The following is a 24,585-nucleotide window of genomic DNA, read 5'->3' as shown; positions in this document are numbered from 1 at the left end:
AGGCCCATAGAGCAGGGTTCAATTGGATATGCCAATCTTTCCTAGCATCGTTTACTATCTTTTTGAGGATTTTTAGAATAGTTTTGTTTGATGCTTCTTCTTTCCCATTCCCCTGTGGATAATAGGGTGTGGATAATCTGTGCTGGATCTTGAATTTCTCACATAGCTCTTGTACGTCCTGATTCTTGAACGGTCACCCATTATCAGTGATAATGGTCATTGGTATTCCATAGCGACATATGATATAATTCAAGATAAATGCAACAATTTGTTTTCTTGTGATATTTATGAGAGGTATTGCCTCAATCCATTTTATGAAATATTATGTAGCTACAAGGATGAATTTGTGACCATTAGATGAATAAGGATTTATCTTTCCTACTAGATCAAGACCCCATTGGCAAAAAGGCCAAGATGTTGCCAAAGCATGAAGTTCTTGTGCTAGTGCATGAATCAAATTCCCATGGATCTGATATTGTTTACATGTTCTAGCTATCTGAAAAGAATCTCGTTCCATGGTCGGTCAATAATAGCCCAAGTGTATAAGTTTTTTCGAAAGGGTAAGACCACTTGAATGAGTGCCACAAATGTCATTATGGACTTCATGTAAGGCCTTCTCAGATTCTTCTTGTTCAAGACATCTTAAAAGATTACCATCTAGACATCGTTTAAATAGGGTATCTGTGACGAGGGTAAAATGGGAGGATTGGCGAATAAAGTTTCTCTTTTGGTTTTTTGATAAGTCAGGAGGTAATGTGCTATCTTTCAGGTATGTGTAAGTTTGGCCGTAATGTGAGGAATCATGCCCCACAAGTTGACAGATAGTTTGGGAATTAGGACAATTATAAGCGGGGTAAAACAACTCTTCCACCAGGAATTCATAAGGTTGTTGATTTTCCTGTGTCTAAAGGAGAGAAGCAAGTGTAGCCATGACATCTACTGCTTTGTTGTCATTTCTTGGGATCTGCTGGAAAGTTATTTCTACAAAGTATTTCTTGATATCATCAACCATCTTTTTATAAGGTATTATCTTTTCATCCTTGGTTTGATAGTCATCATTAATTTGATTGATGATGAGTTGAGAGTCTCCAAAGACTTGAAGTTGTGTAATGTTCCATTCTATAGCCATTTTGATACCTGTAACCAAAGCTTCATACTCTACTATGTTGTTGGTGCATGGAAAGCTTAATTTGTATGTTTTTGGGATTGTATGACCTTGTGGTGTGATGAGTAGAATGCTCGCTCCTGATTCGTGTTGTGTATATGAACCATCAGAGTATAATTGTCATGTTTTTGTTGTGACTGTTAGGATATCAGCATCAAGAAATTCAATCTATAAAGGATGATCATCTTGAAGTGGTGCCTCTTCTAGCTGGTTTGTAATAACTTGTACTTTGATATCTTTTCTGTCAACATACTCAATATCAAACTCACTCAGGATCATGATCCATTTTGCTAGTTGTCATGTTAATGTTGCTTTGCTAAGTAAATATTTCAGAGGATCAATTTTAGCTATTAACTTGATGGAGTGAGATAGTAAATAGTATCGTAATTTTTGAGAAGCAAACACTACTGCCAAGCATAATTTTTTTGTTGGTGAATAGTTGATCTCATATCCTACTAGTGTTCTGTTGATGTAGTAGATGACTCATTCTTTTCCTTCATTATTCTGTTGTGCAAGAAAAACTCCTAATGATGCTTCGGTGGTTGATACATAGAGTAACAACAAATTTCTTGGAATTGGTGACATTAGGATAGGTGGTTGCATGAGATATGCCTTGATCTTGTTGAATGCATCCTCACATTGATGGTACCACTTGAAATGAACATTTTTGTGCAATAGATGAGTAAATGGTTGATATTTATTTGCTAGTTGAGCAACAAATCTTTTGATTGACTGGAGTCTTCCTTGGATTGATCTGAGTTGACTTATATTCTTGGGAGATGCCATTTCCATGATTGCTTTGACCTTAGCTGTATCTACTTTGATACCTCTAGCTGAAACAATGTATCCCAATAGATTTCTTGAAGTAACACCAAACACACATTTCTTAGGGTTTAGCCTTATCTTGTATTGTTTTAACATGTCAAAGATCTTTTTCAGTATCTCTATATGTTCTTCTTTGTTGTATGATTTAGCCAATATGTCATCCACATAGTCTTCCATGAATGTATGCATCATGTCATGAAATATAGTTGTCATAGCTCTTTGATATGTAGCACCTGCGTTCTTTAATCCATAAGGCATGATGTTCCAGTAGAAAGTACTCCATGGACATGTGAAAGTTGTCTTTTCTTGATCTTTGGGTGCTATTTTGATCTGATTGTATCCAAAGAAACCATCCATTAAAGAAAACATGGGTGTCCAGTAGTTGAATCTACAATGATGTCGATGTTAGGCAAAGGAAAGTCGTCCTTTGGACATGTGTTATTAAGATCTCTGAAGTTTGTGCATATTCTGATGCTTTTATCTGGTTTTGAAATAGGAAAGATGTTGGATACCCATTGAGGATAGGCTACAGGTCTGATGAATCCTACATCCAATAATTTATTTAGTTCTGCTTTGACTAGGAGAGTGATATGCGGATGCATTTTCCTTAACTTTTGTTTGATTGGTTTGGCCCCTAGACTAACATTTAAGTGATGCATAATAAGCTCTGGATCTAACCCTCGCATGTCTGCATATGACTAGGAAAAATTGATTTGCCATTGTTTAAAGAATTCTACAGATTGTTGCATTTCTTCTTCTGATAGAGAAGTCGTTGGATGAAGAATCTTTGGTTGCTCCGTTGTGCCAATGTTAACTACCTCTATTGGTTCGATCAAAATGGATGACCTTTCTTGATAGTGCTTAGGTAAAGTGTCAAATATCCCATCTTCTGGTGCCTCAAGAAGGTTTTCACCATTAGATGTGTCCTTTCTTTTTACTTTTTTCTAATCTAATGTTGCCAATAAATGGTTTTCAGCATTAGACCTGATATTGTTTTCTTTATTTTTACTTTTGCAACTAGGAGATTTGGCACCCACTTGACTGGAAAATGCATTGCTGAAATTCCTGGTGAGAGTTGCTATAGGTTCGATTGCATTAAGATATATAGATATGGAATGGTCATTTGGAAAGGTATCAATGGTGGTATGCCTTTCATTTTCCCAATCAATAAGCTCGGGGTGGATTAGAGGTAAGGGATCTTCAGGTTGAGATGTTTCGAGGGTTTCAAGGGTCATGATGGATCTATCAAAATTTTCAATATGTGTGTCGGTGTCTAGAATGGTACTCTCATTAGAAAGACCTCACATAGGAAATTCCTGATTGTCCTCGGTTAAGTCCAAATCAGCCGAATGTGATTCTAATTCAAGTGAACTAGTTCCTGACGTTTGTCCTGCATACGTGTGAACTACATCGATTCCTACATCTCCTTCAAAGCAATTTTCTTCAGCTGATTCTTCAGAGTGATAGGAATCCCATTCCAATTCATTAGAATCTATATCACTTCCAGCTTGCAATCTACAGATTTGGTCATATAGCATTTCTTCCTCTTTTCTAGCTATGTCTTTTCTTCTTTCATATTCAACCTCTTCAAGACTGAGATTGAGTTTTGTCAACTTTTCTATGAGTTCTCCTAGATTTATATTAGCTTCTTTCTTGTTTTGATTGAGATTTAATGATGCTTGAGAGGTGCTTTTAGTTTGTTTCTCTTATTGATTTGAAGCTTGCTTCTTTTCCCATTTCATGTTTGCTGGTGTTTGTTTCTTAGCTGATGTTTCTTCTCTTTCAATTTCCAGTTGTTCTTGTCTGTTTTCATATTCCTTTTGTTGTTGACTAGAAGATGTGTCTTATGGTAGAGTGACTTGTCCATACCCTAAGCTTGTTTTGTCAGTAGTTTGCTGAGTGTAAGGTTGAATAGGTTCTAAGATACCTTCTTTTCTCTTTCATATAGGACCTGTTCCAGTGTATCCCATTCTTCTGAGAATGTTAAATCCTTTTCCATACTTTTCTGTAGGTATTCTGACATTGTTGATCTTTTGTTGACATTCTTCATCCTTGTATAGCCACTGCAACACATCTTTGTCTTCTGTTTCCTCTAATAAGGTTCCAACACTAACAAATGCTCCATGAAATATCAGAAGATATTTTACAATTGGTTGTTTTTTAGAATTTGATGGTTTTCCAAAGAATTTAGGAGAGAGTGGTAACTGTGATATTGAATATTCTCCTTTCCCTCTATCTCTTAGCTGCATTTGTTTTTCCATACTTGATAGAATAGAGGCAAATGATTGTTCTTTGGATTGTGTGCTCGAAGATGATGCCTCCCTATTATGTGGAACAATGACTTCTTGGGTCATTTTTAGATTGCTGCAGTATTGGAATGGATTTGAATCTACAAATATTATGATTTCCTACCCATTATAGGGAAATTTTACATACTGGTGATATGTTGATGGGACAACTTGCAAGTCATGTATCCAGGGTCTTCTCAAGAGTACATTATATGATAAGTCCAAGTCTAGAACTTGGCATGTTGTGTCCTTCTACAAAGGTCCCACTCTGATGGATAGTATCACAATTCCCTTGGAGGAACGTTCTTCTTCATCATAGGATTTTATGGTGATCCTTTTCCGGACATCAATTGCATCTTCCGAATATCCTAAGGCATGAACAAGACTCAATGAATAGACATTTAGGCCAGCTACACCATCTATTAGAACAAGTTTAATGTGCATTTTGTGAATGAGGACTTCAATATGCAAAGGAGCATTGTGGGGATGTTGTAAGGACATGTCATCTTCTTCAGTGAATTATAAGCAGTGAGGGGTTATGAGGTGTCCCACCATGGTTTGGAATTGATCGATATCAAGATCTTTGGATACTTTTGTATCAATTAATGCTCGTTCAAGAATTTCTTTGTGTGCAGGTGAAAGCTTTAACAGTTCTAAGATGGATATTTATGCAGGTTTTTTCTGCAATTGCTACACTAGACTGTATTATTTGGTAGTGGATGATGTGTTTGTCATAGGATTTGGCAAAACAACTTTGGCTTCACTTCTTGTGATAGCATGAGCATGTTCTTGATTTTGTTTTTCTTTAACTACAATCACGTTTACCGCATTATGATAGGTATGAGCATAGTTTACCTTTGCTTTACCCTTACCATTGTTTGTTGTTGATGATTCACCTTTCTCATAGTTTGGAGGCAGAGTTTTAAAAGTTGTATGAGATTCATTTGTTGTATTCCCATCCACAGTTATTACTCCATTATCAATCATATCTTGTATGATATGTTTCAACTTCTGACAACTATCTATGTGATGTCCCTTGTTTCAATGGAAATTGCAATAATGGTTATCATTCCACCAAGGTGGTTTGATTTGAGGTTCGTAGTTCCTTTCTTCTGGTAAAGTGATCAATTTGTTTGTGAGAAGAGTCTTTAGTGCTGACCCAAGGGATTCACCAATGTTTGTAATTTGTCTTCGAAAGAAAGTTTTGATAGTTGCTTTTTGGTGATGTTTGTTTTGCTGAGCCACTCCTGAGTGAGTGGATAAGTTAAAAATTGGTTGTTTTTGTTTCACATTATTGTTATCCACTATGCCATTGTTGAAGACATTTCAATTTCTATTCAAAAACTTTGGTTTATCATTGTGATTGTTGTTATTGTTGTTGTTAGGAGGATGGACTCCTTCTTTGTATATTTTCAACTCACCTTTCTTTATCATGGCTTCCTCCATTATGATTCCATTATCAATCATTTTTCTGAAACTTTGATTTCCTTTCATATTTAAGTAATAACTCATTTGATCATTTAAGTTATCGATGAATATGTCCATTTTTTCGTATTCTGGCACTGTATGAGGATACCACAAAGCTAACCATCTCCATCATTGTAAAAATGTCATGAAAGGTTCTCCACTCTTTTGTTTGACATTACATAGGTCTAGCATTGTTACTTCATGTTGTATGTTGTAAGAGTATTAAGAAACAAACTTATCCACCAATTCTGAGAATGATTTTATTCCAGGTGGAAGTTTGGAGAACCATTCCATAGCTAGTCTAGTTAAGATTTTCGGAAAGAATCTCATTAAGTAGGTATCCTCATGTGCAAAATCCATACTCATTGTGCAAAATTCCCATATATGATCTTGAGGGTCAGTGCTTTCATCATATTTTTCGTATCTAGGAGTTTCAAAACCTATAGGAAATGGTATCATGTTTAGGTTTCTGTTGAATGGATAAAAACAAATTTCTTGTAGTGAGTATCTTCTAACATTTCCTCTCTGCATATCTTGAATTTGTGTTTGCATTGCTTGTAGTTGTTGTGTGAGAGTTGTGATAGGATTATCAACTTTATTTGTTCTTGCATGACCATAATTATGTATTCTAGGAGGATCTGGATCTCTTTTGGTGTCATCTCTAGTCCTTCTTGTATCTTCATTGGATTGAATGTTATTCATAATTTCTACTTCATTTCTTTTGAGTATGTAAGTTTCTTCAGTGGTTCTGGTGTTAATAGGAATTGATGTGTCATTCATGCGGAAACCAAAAATATCCTCATATTTTTCGTTATTAGAGGAGGATCACTTTTATTTTGTGTTAATTTGTTCACATAAAAATCTTGGGGGAGTGTAGCACCAGATTTGGCTAACATTAGCAAGTATTTTTCTTTATCTTCCTCTAATAATTTCTGCATAAATTTGTTGAATTGAGGATCTTTCTTGATGTCTCTGATATTTTGTTCTATTATTTCTCCTTCAACTTGTATTTCCTCTTCATGTTCCATGGTTATATACTCTTTAGTTGTTTCTAATGTTTTGATTTCTGTCTCTACAACCCTTTGTCTCTGAGCTCTGGTTAAAATGGGCATATGTGTGTGTTATTTGGCTAGGATTCAATTGTCTAGAAGGTTGTTTTGATAAGTGATCAATTGTCAAGGTGAATGTGATAGCGCGATATGACACAAAAAGATGGTTCAAGTGTTTAAAGTTTTGCAAGTTTTTTGATCTTCAGTTTCAGAGTGCAATGATGATGATTTGATAAGAGCCAAGTCCAGTAGGAACGATATATCCTATGATGTGGGACAAGATTATCCTGACCAAATGTTTTAGTTTCATGATAGAGGATGATAGATCCCGATGAGAAACTATGTTTGAGTGATTAGTTTATCAAAGAGGGTGATAATGCACTTTGAGATGTTTAGATCTTGAACTTGTTGAGGGTGAGAACTTGAAAATCTTGAGGTGTTTACGTTCTAGAGTGATTTCAACGGATGATAACTTGACCAAGAGAACAAAGGAGACAATCCCAACACAGAATGATAGAGAACAGACATTTATGATTACTACAAATTGATCAAGCAAAATGACAGACCTGAGAAAGTCATGCAGGACATAGCTCTAGACTGGCAAATATAGAGACTCGTACGATAGAATACATAGCCCCAAACAACAAAAGATACAAGACCAGATGACAAATCAGAAATTTCCTTTGAAAAAGCAGAGACTCGTACAACAAAACTTTATGAACCATACAACAAAACGGATTCCTCGTACGAGAAATCACCTAACTCATACGATAGATAACAGAGTAGAGATACAAAATGTTTGTTTTGCCGAATTTGGAGTAGTGAATTTTGGTGTTTTGCTTATGTTTTCCAGTTTTAGATGTCTGATTTTTTATTTTGGGATGAATACAAAGCAAACACATGATGTGACAAGTGACTCCAAGAATGCTAACCCTAAGGAAGCTGGCTGAGGAGAGAAAACCTTTGCTTGCAAGACTAGGTACACACCCAATAGCTAATCAGAATATGGTTGCTGAGTCTCACGCAATGGATTCTCAATGCCATAATATCCGACTCCAAATGATAATGGGAGCATGATATGGAAAGTATCTTGGGAGAGTTACTATCTCACTTGCACAAAGATTATCACCCTTTCAGAGGTGAATCGGGTAGCTGCTAATTTAACCGGAACTAGTAAGGGATCTGTTCGGTGTGTCGGGGTATAATACTCAATTAAGAGGTCTCCCAGCCTTGAAAACCAAGCTTTTATATAGCCGAAGGTACAAAGGAGAGCTATTCCCGAGCACTGCCATGGACTTGATTTTCATCAAATCACATTTATTTTATAGTGGGTTGGATTACTTGGCATTAGCCATTCCCACTTAGGTCATTCCCCTCACACTGGCTGTAATGGCTTTAAGAGTTATTAACTCCTTGGGAGGGTAGGCATGCTAAAGAAATACACTAATGAAATCAAAAGATGAGTCTGGCTTTCTGATCACCTAAGAAAGGTGAGAGCATACTCGCCTATCATCAAAGACACAAAATACATGATTGTTCATTCCTTTAGCAAAAGATAAGTGTGCCTTAAAAAACTTTAAGGAATACACAAAGTTTTGTTGAATTCTTTTAGGCAACCTACAAAATAGATCCATTAGTAGTCATTGATGCATTTTGAATTTGGTCTTTAACTAGCGTATCTTCGACAATCGTCCTACAAAAAAGAGTTAGGCTGCCAAAAATCTCATAAATAGAACAATGTTAGCATTAGTGATAATCAATTAAAGCATTGTCATGCCCAAAAATTTAGGGCAAAAACGGAACGAATTTTTTTTTTTAAATACTAATTGATTAACATGTTCGCTCACACGACAAGCGTAAATGAATAGGCCATAATTATATTCGAGCGAATTCTGAAACGAACCAAGCATCGATTATTGTTTAATTATATTTGTGGAAATCTAACTGGTCTAATTTTATCTCCACGAGATACCTAGTCATTAATTTTTATTAAATCAATCACGATAAAGAAATTAGGAGAGGAAAATTAATTCAATCTCCAATATGACTATATAGTCTAAACATCCATTTTTAAATTTTAATGCTCTAATTAAATTAACTAGGGCATAATCACATTAAATACATATAAAATTATAAGGCTAGGCTTAAAATCTTAGATTTATATAATTCACTTTCCTTTTACTTTCTATTTGGTATTCAAACGGAGGTATTTAAATATTTTAACCTCTATTAAATATTTACTCCAAAATACAACTAGTATATATATATATATATATATATATATATATATATATATATATATATATATATATATATATATATATATATATATATATATATATATATATATATATATATATATATATTAATCCTTTAAAAATAATAACTTTCCAATATAATAGTCAATATTTTTCCAACCCTAATTAGGGATTTTAATTTTATATAAAATGACTCTAAAACCAAATCAACTAAACTGGTTATTATAATTTATCACCCCAGCCCTACCCGGGCTAGGGTTTCACCCTTATTTTGATCTCTTTTTTTACAGGGCCGAACGACGGTGGCGGCCATTTTTGATGCAGGTTCGAAGAAGGGTGGCGGGGAAGGGCGCCACTATGTGAACGCACAATGGCGGCGCAGCACCACTGTGTGTCCACACAGTGGGAGCCGCTGGCGGCTCTCACCACTGTGTGTCCACATAGTGGTGGCCGCGGCCGACACTGTGTACACACACAGTGGTCCGCGAGCAACCAAAAGCCCCCTTTTTTTTTAAATTTTTTTTTTAAAATATTTTATTTTTTTGTTTTTATATAAATATATATATATAAATATATATATATAAATATATATATATATATATATATATTTATATAAATTTATAAATATAAAAATTATAAGTGTGGAAATATATATATATTTTTCTTTTAAAAAAAAAAATAACAAAGGAATAACATTGAGTAAAATCAAATTACATGCGCACATATAAATGTATATATTTATATATATATATATATATATATATATATTATATATATATATATATATATATATATATATATATATATATATATATATATATATATATATATATATATATATATATATATATATATATATATTTATAATTTGCAAATAAGCTTAGGCTCTATTCTTTTATTTATTTAAATTGCTGATAAAAAGAAGAGTGAAGTAAATTTATTGCTAAGCTATTTATCAACACTATTTTGAAATATAGTATAGAAATGCAATCTAGGAAATACAATATATTTTTCTATAATAAATAGATTCATTGTTTTCTCAACTAACTAAACAACTAATTGATTTACATGCTAACAGCTAACACAAATCATGATTTTCTGCAATTAAAATAGAGATAGATTTTCAGCTAAAAAGAAGATCTCAGATTTAAATAAAACTGATATATTTTTTTTTTTTATATTACAAAAGAAGCTTTTGCATGCAAATCAAGCAATCCCTTTACTTTTCAAATAAAAATAGAAACATATCTGGCTTTTTACAACTCTTTCAATACTCTGCAAATATTACAAGATGTTTCTTTATTTATCCACAATATTAAATCACATGTCCTATCTCAAAATTACAACTTGCCTCTCATTCAATGAATGAGGTAAATTTCTACTAACAAATTTAAACAAATAACTACATATAGATTTAAGTATCTTCAACAATAATTTTCTGCATCTTTTCACTGTTCCTATTCTCTTCTCCTAACTTTCCTGCATAATAAATCACAAAATGAACACGGAGTGCTCACCTCCCAGCCTAGGCTAACTGGTAGCCACCCCCGAGCTCGGAGAACCAATTCCTAGATGGGTAACAAATAGGCAAACACATAGAAGGCAAAATACATACAGATTTTCAGACACACTCCCAACTTGGCTTCACAGCACCACACTTTGGTGATGATCTTTTCAAAGGGTGGTAGTGGACCAATACCCTGAGGAGAATTGCAAGTATGGAAAAACAAATAGCCACCTCATGGCACAATAAACATATCAAGAATCTCACCCCTTATTCCTTATGCCCCCCCAAAGGCATTCCAGCCTTATATCCCTCCTTATGACCCCCATTGCACAAATAGGCCATGCAGCAAGGGTCACACAAAGATCCCTTGTGATCACTCTCAAACGAGAGTCTCTCACTCGAGGGTTGTCACTGCTACCACCCACAAGATCCTCTTCTCTCCCAAGAGTAAGAGGTCTTGAGAAAACTCCCAAACACAACAAGCATAAAGAAGGATTTTCAAATGAAATTCTAAAACAAGCCATACACAAAAACATAGATTTCTTTCACCATTCATACACTCAAACACATGCAAGAAAATAACCATTTTAAGGAATGATCAAACCAACCTTAATCTGCCCAATGGTAGTTTTGAAATTTGAGGAAGAGCTGTCCAATCCACGAATCTTTTTCCTTCTACCCTTAGTTAAATTTTCTATTCCAACACTATTCTTTTCTTTTCAAAATTTCTCTTGTCTCCAAAAATGGAGCGTGGGTGATTACCCTCCAATTCCCAAAAATCTTGCTTAAGAAGCTCATTCCCTGAGTTCTCACAAGTTTCTAAAAACCAAAAAGGAAAGAAAAGCAGAATGCAAAAAGACACTCATTCCAAAGGAAAAATCTCAATTAGATTTGAACTTCTAATTTTCAATTTTCGCACAACTCAAAAAAGCCAATTTTTAAAGCATTAAAAAGTAGAAACTTGCCTAAAATTACCCCTAACCCCTAGGTATACCTTATGGGCTTTAGGAAACCCTATTAAACTACCCCTAGGTGTTCATTTAACCCATTTTAAACCCCTCTGAAGTTTATTTTCGGGTCAAACATATGTTGACCACCCCAAAGATTATATTCCCAAAGTATTTATGACAACACATTATATTATTTAAGAAAAACTATAGTTAAACACTTTCCCACCAAGAGACAAAAATAAAACATTTAAATTTAAATCCACACATGTGTCAAGTGACACAAATAAAACACTTTTACAAAATAAAACATGAAATTGTCTCTTGTGGTTTTTACACATTAAATTTAAATAACACTTAACACTCATGCAGCATGTACTGTTATGAATAAAATACAACACAAACGGGGTGTTGTCTCTCCAAATAGACAACCCCTGGCTTACGAACATACATAAGTCTAGGTTTGGTTCTCCGTAATTTTCCATGGTCACATGGTAAATTTCCTGCGCATCTCAATTTACACATTAGTACTTCCAAATATCCATATATAATATAATTCAATAATACAACAATACACATCATTACTTGCATACAATTTTCATCTGCACAGATTAAATACATCTTTTATCAAGCAAATTCATATAAGCAATTTCATCCCCAATTCACATAAACTAACCATACATCATAGTTCTATATTCATAGTAAAGTCCTGCAAATTCAATAACGACATCTATTATTGCAATATCATCCTATCTAACAATCATGTAGTGTTCTATCTCATAAAGCATATAAGTAATTCATCAAATCATAGCAATGTTATCCAAATCCTGAAATCATATAAGTTCTAAGTCTCAAAATGCATCAAAATAAAGTATCCATAATAGTCTAAATATAAAATCCTCTGAATGTCAGACTGAGTCGAGGTGAGGCCTCACAAGCATCAAACCCTTAATATGCAATCAATTTAAAAAAACTACAGAGGTAGAGTGTCGTACGACACACCTTACCCACTCGTGCGAGTATCTTTCTGAGACCATATGAGTCAGGATGAGAGCTCGTACGAGTTAGGATGAGAGATAGTACGACATTAAAAGTTTTCCTACAGGATCATACAAGTTAGGATCTCTTGTCGCTCTAGCTCACAAAGCATGTCGTACTAGGCCAGAAATGAGTTCGTACGACATTTTGATTCAGACCCGATAAAGATGAATGTTGATGAAGCTTGAGAGGCCAAAAATGATAATTCCTACCCCACGATGGGCACCAAAATGTCATGTCTATGAAGTTAATACCTGTTCCTACAACACAAAACACTCAATAGATCATTACAAGCATGGTTAATGAATTTAAAGCAAAGAAAGATAAAACCATAGCTAAGCAATCTATCGTCTCCTAGTAAATGCAAGTATGAATTTTGCTCTCAGATTTGGTTATGCAAATTTTAGTGACTTGACTACACTTATATGGAGGATTTAAATGATAAATGATGCATTTAATCTAGAAATGATAATGATTAAACTACATGAGTCTATGATCATGCTATAAAATAAGCTAGATTTAAGCTAAAATTGAACATGATAACAATGCTAAAATGGTAAACTAAAATTGCATATGCCTATAGTAACAATGCTTGAATGCAAATGAGATGGGATTCAGGATTTATCCAAAATGGGGTCTATTTATAGGATTTCCAAGGCCAGGGGTGAGGTGGCAGGAATCAACGGTCAAGATTAAGTCTGAAGATATCAATGGTTAAATTGGAGGAGGTTGGCAAAGAGGTTGGAATAAAGGGAACATTTGGAGGTTGGGAGGAGAAGGGGTTGGATGAAAGGAAACATTGTCATGTCCATGGTGACTAGTGTCAAGAAGCTTCTAGAAGGGGTTGGATGAAAGGGAACACTTAGTGACAAGTGTCACAAATATTTGCTCATGAGAGGGAAAAGTGTCCAAGGAAAGGGGACATGGTGGTTAGGATGTGCAAGCTGGGATGGATTTAATTAAACCCAAGGTTAGATGGAATGAGTAAGGTTTAGAAGGGGTTAGGTTAGGTGGTTAGAAGTTAGGAGAATTTGAATTTAAAATTTCAAATAATAGGAAAAGGCTAATTAATCACAACAACTCATTATTGATTTGTTTTAATTAATTAGGGGATTTAGAAGAAATGAATTTGATGATGAATTTGATGGAGGGAATTAATTAATTAAAGGGGATTATGAAAATGAACTTATTAAATAAATCCTTAGATTTATTAATAAGTAGCTGAAAGGGGGAATTTAATTATATTACTCAGTGAATTCAATTAAATTGAGGAGGGAGATTAATTAAATAATTGCTTATTTAATTAATTATCTTCAGACCATTTTTAGGTGTATACACTACTATTTCAATTCCTTATTATTCCACTTCTGGATTTATTAGCCTTATGAACAACTTTGTTAAAAATATAACGCAGACCATTGAATAGTTCAGATCTGATTTGATTTTTGCATTCATTGGCTCTATATCCAATCATATTGGACGAAAAACAGTTACCATTGAAAGTTGATGAGTACTTTATTTGAGTAGGAGACCTCTTGGAAATATCTTTGTTTAGGATATGAGGAATTTTTTTTTGACAAGGATTCCTTGTTTCATTCATGAACTGTTCTCTTCCAACTTCATTTTGGCTATCTTCTGCTAGATTCCAATCAACAAGGTTAGGTATTGGTTTTGATGTCCTTCTTTCCTCTGTTTAGTTTAGTTCTTCTTCTACCATCTTTGACCAAATTTTATCTTCTAAGATATTTATCTTTATGATAGTAGTAGGAATACCCATAGTCATAGCTACATCCTCGGTCTGATTACAGACTTGTGCCAATAAACAATTACCTCCATTATGTTCCTTTACATAGTAAACATTACCATTCGTTCTTGTAGCTTTTTCAACCAATCTTCTAGAGCTTCCACCATAAAATATGACCTTATACCGTTTGCTACACATTTGATTTACATTTAATAGATTATTTCACATACCTTTGACCTAGAAAACACCATCATTTCTATGTTGACCATCAAATGATATGCTTCATTTTTCACAAATTGGTGCAGCTTCCTCTCCAACAAAATTGAATGATGTACCATCATATTTTTTAAGGTTAATAAATTTATCTCTATCACTAACCATATGATTAGAACACCCAGAGTTGACGATCCATGCCTTTGGTTCCACTTTAGCATGTAAAGTAGATTTATCTTTAGAATTTCCAAACCATCCATCATTCTTTTCTTCTAAAGCTAGGAACAAGTATTCTTCATTTGCTTCCTCTTCTTCTTTAGATGAGTAGGCCTTGTTGGCTTGATGATGATTGTAATGAATGACTTTATATGTTGTTATTGATGGAACATATACACACATATTTTCACATTGACTATTGGTATTACTTCTAAATATTACTTGTATTGCAACCAGTATTAGAAGTTTTGCTTATGATGGTGTCAAACCGGTACATGGAGACAACCGATATTAGAATTTTTTCTTAAGATGGTGTCAAACTGGTACATGGAGACAACCGGTATATGCAGGAGATAACTTGACATCAACTTGAAGATCCAACAAAGATTATCAAAGAAGCAATGGAGGAAAATCAGTTTACATGTTGACCAAGGTTAACTCTAACTGGTATCGGTGTTCCAATCGGTATTCATTAATTGTGTGATGAGTTATCAATCGGTCATGATGAGTTATCCTAACCGATAAATTTTGGCAGTAATCTGTGATGAATTATGTTTGATTGTCCAAATACACTACACCTATAAAATTATGATATGATTTCCAAGCCGACATGAAATCTAAATGTCTATATAATGACATTATGATGAACTATTTTAGAGACATGATATTAGATGATTTGATGTGAAGATAGAAGTGTTAAGTTGCAGAATATGTTGATAATGCAGTTTTGAGTGCGCAAAAGAGGATCTACTCAAGAAAGTTGTGCTACTTCTAGATCACACCACATGTTGTTTTCTAATCACTACAAAAGTCAAATCTCCTAACTGAGTAAGCTCTAACAAGATTCATTGTACAAATCCTCTAACCAGGTGATCCATTAGTTTGGATTCAGAAATCTTCTACTGAGGTTACTCCTAACAAGGTACTACCTTTAACAAGGTAGAGCTCCTAACAGAGCTTTGGGATCTTTAACAGGATTCGCTCCTAGCAGAGCACTTTTGTAGACCTTAATCGGTCAGTTACCTATTATTGTAGATAGTTAACTTGTGAGTCCCATCTCACTTCCCATTTGGGTTTTCCACATATAAACACTTGTGTTATGGTGGATGTTTTACTTATTGTGGATGCTTTAATATCATTTCGGATTACATGCATAGTTTTGAGTAAACTTGTTAAGTATATCTACCGGCCAGTGTTTAAAGTATTATTGCTTTTGGTGTCACTGATTCACCCCCCCCTCTTAGTGCTTTATAAGTCTATCAATTGGTATCAAAGCCTCACTTCTTTAAGGCTTAATCTCTTAGAAGGAAACCCTAAAGCCACAATGGGGGATATGAGCTACTTTGAGATGGCTATAGTGCTTGAAGCTACTAAAAATGAGCTTGAAACCCTAAGGGTCAGATTCAAAGATTCAGAAGTCAAAAGGAGAGAGCTAATTGAACAACTATTGGAAATATCTGATAATAGTTCTTTAGGTGAAGCTAACATTGATGCATTAGCTGAAGAAGTTGAAAAATTGAATGGTGAGAAGCTAAATCTAAGAAGAGAGTTAGAAGCCCTAACCATCCACATGAGTCAAGAGATGGAAGTTGAAGATCTTGCCAAAGAAAGAGATCATGAGATTTCTAAGATCAAACAAGAGAATGCAACTTTGTATGAGCATTGGCATAGTGAAAAAGAAGAAAAAGAGGCTTTGCAGCTAGATCTTGAAATGGCATCATCTCTGAGAGAGACTCTTTCAAAACACATTGAGGCCAATGGAAAGTTGAAAAAGTTCAACAAAAGTTCTACCATGCTGGATGAGGAGATTCAATCACAAAGGATGAAAGGTGATACATATGGACTAGTCTTTAACATATCTGACAAAGGAGAGTCTTCAGGTACAAAGAGCAACATTCATAAGGACAAATATGCTCCTAAGGCTAACAAGCCTACCGGTAAGAAAGTTTTTAAACCTGTTTTCTTTGTCTATCATAAACTTGGACATACTAAAAATGTGTGTAAAAATAAACCCAATAGAAATACAAGCTACAATGCAAATACTAGTTATGTATCTAAGAGATTTGAAGGTCATTGTTTCACATACAAAATGTATGGACATAGATCAGTTGAATACAAATATGGAGCAAATAATTCAGTATCTCACATGAATCCAAGACCTAATGGTAACTAGATGAGAACCTATGATAACTGGGGTAACATGAACTGACAAGGACCCTATGTCAACTGGTTTAGTCCATTTGAGACGAAAAAGGTAACTAATGTCATTTGCACCATTTGTAACAATTATGGTCATGTGGCTATGAATTGCAGAAGGAGAACTGGAAGAGGAAATGCAAGACCTTAGAGATCATTTGAAATGGCCTGCTATCATTTTCATAAATCATGACACACGACAAAGTTCTGTAGATCCAAAAAGAACAAACCGGTTAATCATTCTAAAGATCAAAAAGGAAAGCAGAAGGTAAATGTTGAGGAAACCAGAGAAGAGATGAACTAAATCTAGAAAAAGAAGAGTGATGATATACTTGCAGAAGAACCTAATCCTTCACCCAGTGTGGAGAATCTTGCACCGATGAACTAAGCCTTTCAACAGGGCTAAGGGGAGCATAGTGGTAAATCTACTTCTAGACCCCTTGAAAGATGAGTGGTAAGAAAGTTTGAATTTTGAGTTGTTATGTGTGAAATCTTGATATCTTTTGTCAATCGGTTTTCCAAATGTTTATCAACCAGTTTTACACCTATTAATATTGTATGCATCATTAAGCGGTGTATTAGGGTTTGTAACCCCAGTGGTTGAGCATTTCATGCAATAGGTAAAAAGGATAAAAGCAAGTTTTACTAGATGTTATTTTTACCCTAAATTCATTTGAAAGAGAATTCTTGAGCACTTGCAGAGCGAAGAGAGAATTGCTAGCTGGTTTTAATCAAATTTGTGTTGTGATTTGTGTGATTGAAGTTGATTCGAAGGTTAGTGAAAGTTGAACTAGTGTGCATTCGAGTAATCAACCAGTTGTTAGTTAGATGAGAGGGGTGGGTGAATCAGATAAACTTACAATTCAATATATTCTTTTGATTCAACCTTGGTAGAACTTACTTGATATGCAACTATGACTGTAAATCATTCAAACTCATAAACTGATAAACTTGAAACATCAAAACACATTTAACACCAGATTTAACGTGGAAAACCAAATAGGGAAAACCCACTGTGGGATTTTGGACCCACTAAGAAAATATACTCTTCTAGAGTATGCTCGGTTAAAAGCCAATCCTATTAAAGATTACATAAACACATTGCTAGATGTGACCCAGTCAAGGGATTTCCCTCAGATTTATCAGAATCTTGCACTAAGTTAGAAGTGACCTTGTCAATGTATTTCAAACACTTAGTCACAATGTTAACTTGCTAGAGGATTTACAAATAAGACTGTTAGGTCCACTCGGTTAAGAGATTTCCTGTCACTTACAAAATAAATAATAGTAATAAAATATATCTGCAACTTCACATCTGAAATGTTAAAGCAGACTCTATGTGCTCAAAATAATCTTGTCATAATACTTATCTTCCTCCTTGATGGGCTCCTCAATCTGTTCTTCAATTAGATCTTCAATCTTCTGTACTCGGTAATCACTTCTGCAGTATCACTGCTCTTATATTTTCCCACATGCATTGTTCATCAACTTTTCTTTATTTATAAGCAATTCCTAACCGCTTAATCTCCTTAATCACATTTCCCATGATTAATCTTAGCCATCAGATCTTCAAACTTGACTAGGTTCATTGAATCCTTCGAACTGGAAAACATTTTATCTTGCCTTGAAACTTGTATTCCTTCCTTGGTACTTGTGCTTGGTTATGACCGTTCAATTTGTGTTGTAGATCTAACTCTTGAATTTTTATTGCCATTGATCCTTAACAAACTTCTTGCACAACATTCCAATCTTCTATAAATCTCCAGCTCATTGGCATCCTTCATTTAATAATGTATTTATTCATCCAATGCATTTTGTTACTGCTCGATTGATACTCGGTAAATACTGAACTTTACTCAGTAGACATTTTGTATTCATCTTGGTTACTATCTCGCTAGCTTTTCTTGCTGACGACACTCGGTAACTTCTTTCTTCTTTAACCGATACTGATAACCTTGGTGTTTACTGACTAGCTCCTTGCTCGGTAAAATAGAATAGTATCAAACCTTTACTCATTCTATTGCATGAAATCTTTTCTCCTTCTTATTCAATCTTCGAATACACATATATAGGATATCAAAACAATCAAAATATCATAATCTCATCACTGTCTAACTTGATAATAGTTGCCCATTGAATAACTTATTACTCCCCTTCATTTTCACATTCTTTCTGTGTCACTTACCAACATCTTTATACTCATCAAAACATACTCTTTAAGATATGGCAACATCATACTAAATCAGAAAATCAATTGCTTGACATCAATGACAAAATAATATTATTAAGACAGTAATCATCCTTTATCAATTATATCATCAATCTCCAACAACCTTCTCAATATCATCATACCAACAAACTTAATGTAATGCCAACACCGGTAATTGAGGCAGTGCATGAGAATTAAGGTGTTTATTTGTAAATCCTGCTTCAAATCTAGTTTATCTGAATGGCTTCATCTTCTAAGCAAGTAGAGAGGCTAATGATCACATCAAAACCTATGGAGGTTGTAGAATCAGAATAAATTGTGTCTTATAATTCTTTATCTCAAGTTCCTGATGGTGTCATTGTAAAAGGTGATTTGTCTAGCTACAATGATTATAAAATTGAATATTTAGGATCATTGTCAATTTATTCTCAGTTGAAATCCCTTTGCGATAAGAGCAGAAAGATTCAACCTAAGTATATTAGGGTTTATGAGAAAGGTTTTCATAATGCAGCTTATTTTATTGAGTATTTTGAAGAAGAAAATATCTGAATCATTCTGAGTCATGTTCATGGTAAAAATATGTATTTGGAAAGAACACACACTATAACCAAGGAAGCTATCCAAGCTGTGACTGGTTTTTGGTCAACCGGTGAAGTTCCTAAGCTGAGGCAAATTTCTAAAGAAACTGTAACCACTTTAACCTCGTCTACCTCTAATGGGCATGGATTTTCTATTAATAACATCAAGGACCTAGTGGTTAAACTGGCTAATATGGTTATAGGCTACCAAATATTCCATTCCAGTAGAATGAACAATGTACCATCTGTAGCAGTTCATACTACCTATAAAATGATTATTGAGAATGTAGATAATGACCTATGTGAGGCCATACAGAGTCAATTGATGTTGAATCTACAGTCAATCAAGAAGGACAATAGTCAGAAGTTCAAATTTGGTCAGTTATTGATTGGTTTATTCTTTTATTTTCAGAATTTCCTACCAAGAATTGGTGATCTTGAATGGTCTAAAGACCTACTGGTAACTGCTCAGATCAAAAACAACATTAAGGCCATTAAGAACACTTTCTCTACTGCAATGAACAAATATTTCAATGAATTTTAGAAGAAAATGAGTATGAGGGTAAGGCTACCTGAGGATGTGGTGAAAAACTTTGCTAAAGACATCATTTTCACATTCACCACTGATTTCTATCTGAAGGAAGCTATTGAACCTAGAGAAGATGAAATGGAAGACATGAGCTATGAAGTCAATTATGACTTATTGATTGGTTATGCTAATAACCTGGTGGCATCTCCAGTGGACAAGAAGAAGAAAAGACTGAATACTGTTGAGGAGAAAACTACAAAAGTTGAAACCAGTAGTGCTCCAACTAGTAGTGGTAAAGGAAAGAAGAAGAAGGTTGAGAAAGTGCCTCCGGTGTCAAAAATTACTAGAGTGACATGAAGTGTCCAAAATAAAAAGAAATCGACACCTAAGGTATACATAAAGAAAAAAACTGCAACAAAGAAAAGAGGTCGGCAACTGATTCTTCAAGCAGAATCTGATGATACTGATATTGAGGAAGAACTAAAGAAGGTAAAGGCAATTGGAAAGAAGTCCAAACCAGTTGAAGCCACCTCCCAGTAAACTATTCCTATAAATGCTTTGTCTTGCAAGCCTATGACTGATTTTGAGAGAACAGTAAAGACATTGGGAAGGAATAGATTTGATAATGTCAAGGAATTTTTTGATTCATTTGATGAAGATTAGAAGGAACAAATTGTTCAACAGGTAATCAGCCATTTGTGTCATTACACTTGATTACCTCATGATCTTAAGAAGGATATTTATGATTCTTTATATATTATTCTTTTGAATAAATGGGAAGAAGCTATGAATAAAGATAAAGAAATTGTTGATAATGTGTTTATACAATATTTTCCTAATTTGTCAAAAGATGAGTTAATTGCATTGCTTGATAATTACAAAACTCAATTTCCTTTTAAATCAAGGAGATTAAGGCTATTAAGTGGAAAGGTGCAATCTGTTGAAGTTGAAACTCATCAGATAGCAAAGGAAATTTAGAATATGTGTAAACTGATAGAGTCCCAACAGGCTAATGAGAAAGATACTATGGATATACTGGAAATGGACGGGGAAAACATAGTGCAAGATGATATTGTCTATCCTATCAATGAGAAGGATGACACTACTTCCCAACCGGTAATTTTTGTTGATGATATACAGGATACAATAGATCTATCTAGAAACATCATTGCACTAGAAATGCAACCACTTGAAATTACTAATTCACATGTTAATACAATGGAGATACTAACAACTCAACCAAGTGTGGATATTCCACCCCCACCAGTAAATGATCAACCAGTGAAATCACTGTTGGCATATGCACACTCCAATGAGACATTGTATGTGATTGAAGGTTTTGTCATTGATGGCAACCTTACAATCCTATGGCACCAGCAAGGCATTACACCAGCAAGTTAGTGCACTGGCATCAACGATCAGACTCTACACCAGCACTCAGGACACCGACACTGACACAGAGAAAGGAAGTATACCGGCACAGAGGCCGATAGGATTTGTTATATTATATTTTGTTTATTATTGTAAAAACTTTGTAAGATGACTTGGCATGTTGCAAAATGACTCTTATATATAAAAGAGATCATTGTAGACATTTTGTAAGTAAGGAAGAAAATGAAGAAAGTGAAGAAAGTGATGTATGCAGAAAGACCTATTATGCAAAATATAGGGTAAAGGGTTTATGTAAGAAGAAGAGCAGCAACCGATACTGAATCGAGCATTATAGATGCTATTATAAAGCAGTACAAGATACTGGATTTGTATAATCCACATTGTAAGTCAGTGAGACTTCCCATTTGATCATTGAGCTCTAGGCAGTTGGCCTTCCTGCATGTGTAGGCCCCTATTGTAAGTAATATTCTCTTATTGGCCAGTAAGTGGATATTGTGGGTCACAAATCCCACCGAGGTTTTTCCCAGACCAATTTTCCTCGTTAAATCCTTGTGTCATGGTGTTCTTTTCATGTGTATGTTTTTTATTCTGTTTATTGCATTATTTCTTGCATACCGGTACACTAGTATAATATATTCTGCATGTTTTAAGATAAGAAATTCTATACACTGGTTAGATACTAATTCACCCCCCCCCCCTCTCAGTATCTGTGGGAATCCTAACAATTGGTATTCGAGCCTGGTCCTCTACTTTCAGAAGCCTAACAACTTGAGGAAGATCTTGACACCGGTAAAGATGGAAAATTTGATGAAGCAACTTGAAGGAGCTCTTTCAGACTATGATGCCGAGAAATTGAAAAATATCAAACTAGAAGATGATTTAAGGGCATCTCAGGATATCATTCAGGCACTTCAAGAGAATCTTACTGTTGCAAGAAATAAGAGAAGAGAACTTTGTGAAAAGAAGCAAAATGAGAATGATGAAAAGGAATCACTTAATGATTAGATAAGCAAGTTGAAACAAGAAAACATGACAACAAAGAATGAGATGTAGGATATGACTATGAGATTTTGTAAAGAGATTGAGGATAGGAAGAAGAATGAAGAAGAATTGACCAGAAGACTAAATGATGCAGCAAATGAGAACACAAGACTTAGCTATGAAAATGACATGTTGAAGACAGATCTAATACACACTTAGAATGACTCAAATGAACCGATGAGACAGAAAGAAGTCTTAGAAAGAGAACTAGAAACTGCAAATCAACATAAAGAAAAATTTAAGAAAAGCTCAAAGGAACTTAGCACCTTACTGAAGAATAAAAAACCTAAAGGTGACACTTCTAGAATTGGCTTTGAAGTTGGTGAAAGCTCCAGTACTGCAAATACTCAGGATCACAACAAACTAGTAAGACAACCTAATGCTTATAAATTCAATGGAAAATGCTTTAACTGTAATAAGTATGGTCATAGAGCAAATGAATGTAGATCTAGAAATTATCAGAATATCAACACACCCACCGATCAATGTTCAAAATGCAACAAAGTTGGTCACAACTCTGAAAATTGCAGAATGAATGTGAAATGTTATGTTTGCGGAAGATTTGGACATTTATCCAATCAATGCAGAACACAAACCGGCATAGGTTATGGGAAAGCTATTCAGAAGAATAATGTAACTTGTTATGCATGTAACAAGATTGGGCATATTGCAAAATTCTATAGAAGTAAAGGATCACCGGTAGACAACAAAAGTTCTAGCTTGAAAGGTAAAGAAAAGGTTGAAGAGGTTAAGAAAGAATTCTCAAAACAATGGATTAGAAAAGCTGATCTAAATATTGGGAATACTCCTCCACTGGTAGAACTAGTCAATGCTTCACTAGAAAGATAGAGCAGTGCTCCATCGGTAGGAAGTTCTTCATCTAATTGAAGAAATTTTCCTTGAGGGTTTGGTAATCTAATGACACATGTGCTATTATTCCCTCGGTTAGAGATGAGAAGTTGGAAATTACCTATTACCAGAAGACAATGTTAAGTGAATACTTAAACGACATGCATTTAATGTGGTAGATGGCGAAAAGACACTATAAATTTGAGGTTTTGGCTCCATTTCATTTCACTAAGATTTCAAACCTATGAAGAGTGCGAAGATTCCGAGCTAAGGAAGTTCGAGCAAGAGGCAAGAACACTTCAAGCAATCATCCATCCTAAAGGCAGTAAAAGGTATTTAATCATGGCATCCACCTCTGCAATTGAATATATAGAAAACCCTACTATTGTCAAAGTTATAAAAATACCTAGGCCCATATTTCAATTAGTTCCCGAGATAGCAAAGAAAGATGATACCTTAGGTGCTTTTTCTCAAATTCCTAAGGGAGTTGTTTATGCTGAAGACCCCAGAATTTACTTTCATTGTACATCGAGGAACTAGGAGATGAAGAGATTAAAACCATGTTTAAAACTATCATATGTGATGAATCCGACAATGTAAAAGATGAACACAAGATCATTGAAACCCTAGGATTTACAGAGATCCTTAGCATTCCTAAATTTCCCAAGGATGTGATTAGGATAGTCTTAAGGAGGGTACATGGTGAATTTTTCTTGTTAGATGCAATTCACAAAATCACTAAGGAAGCTATGAAAGTTGTCATAGGGTTACCAACCATCGGTAAAAGGCTAGACAAAACCAAGAAGGTTTCCAATGACCTAGTTACTCAATTAACTGGTGCCACATCTGACAGAAGGTCCCTAAGAGTAAATGATGTAACAAATATTAATGTGAAATTTATCAGCATGATATTAGGATATAAAGCTACTCATACAAATAGACTTAATTCAGTTTCAAGTTTATGCATTAAGAGTGCTTATGATATGGTCACGGATAATGCAAAGATTGATGTATGTGAGTGGTTGAAGGATGAATTAATTGACAACTTAGGCAAGATTAAGAAGGAAAAGAAAG

Source organism: Cryptomeria japonica, chromosome 3, assembly GCF_030272615.1.
Source record: "Cryptomeria japonica chromosome 3, Sugi_1.0, whole genome shotgun sequence".
NCBI lineage: Eukaryota > Viridiplantae > Streptophyta > Pinopsida > Cupressales > Cupressaceae > Cryptomeria > Cryptomeria japonica.
Note: the sequence above shows the minus strand (reverse complement) of the source record.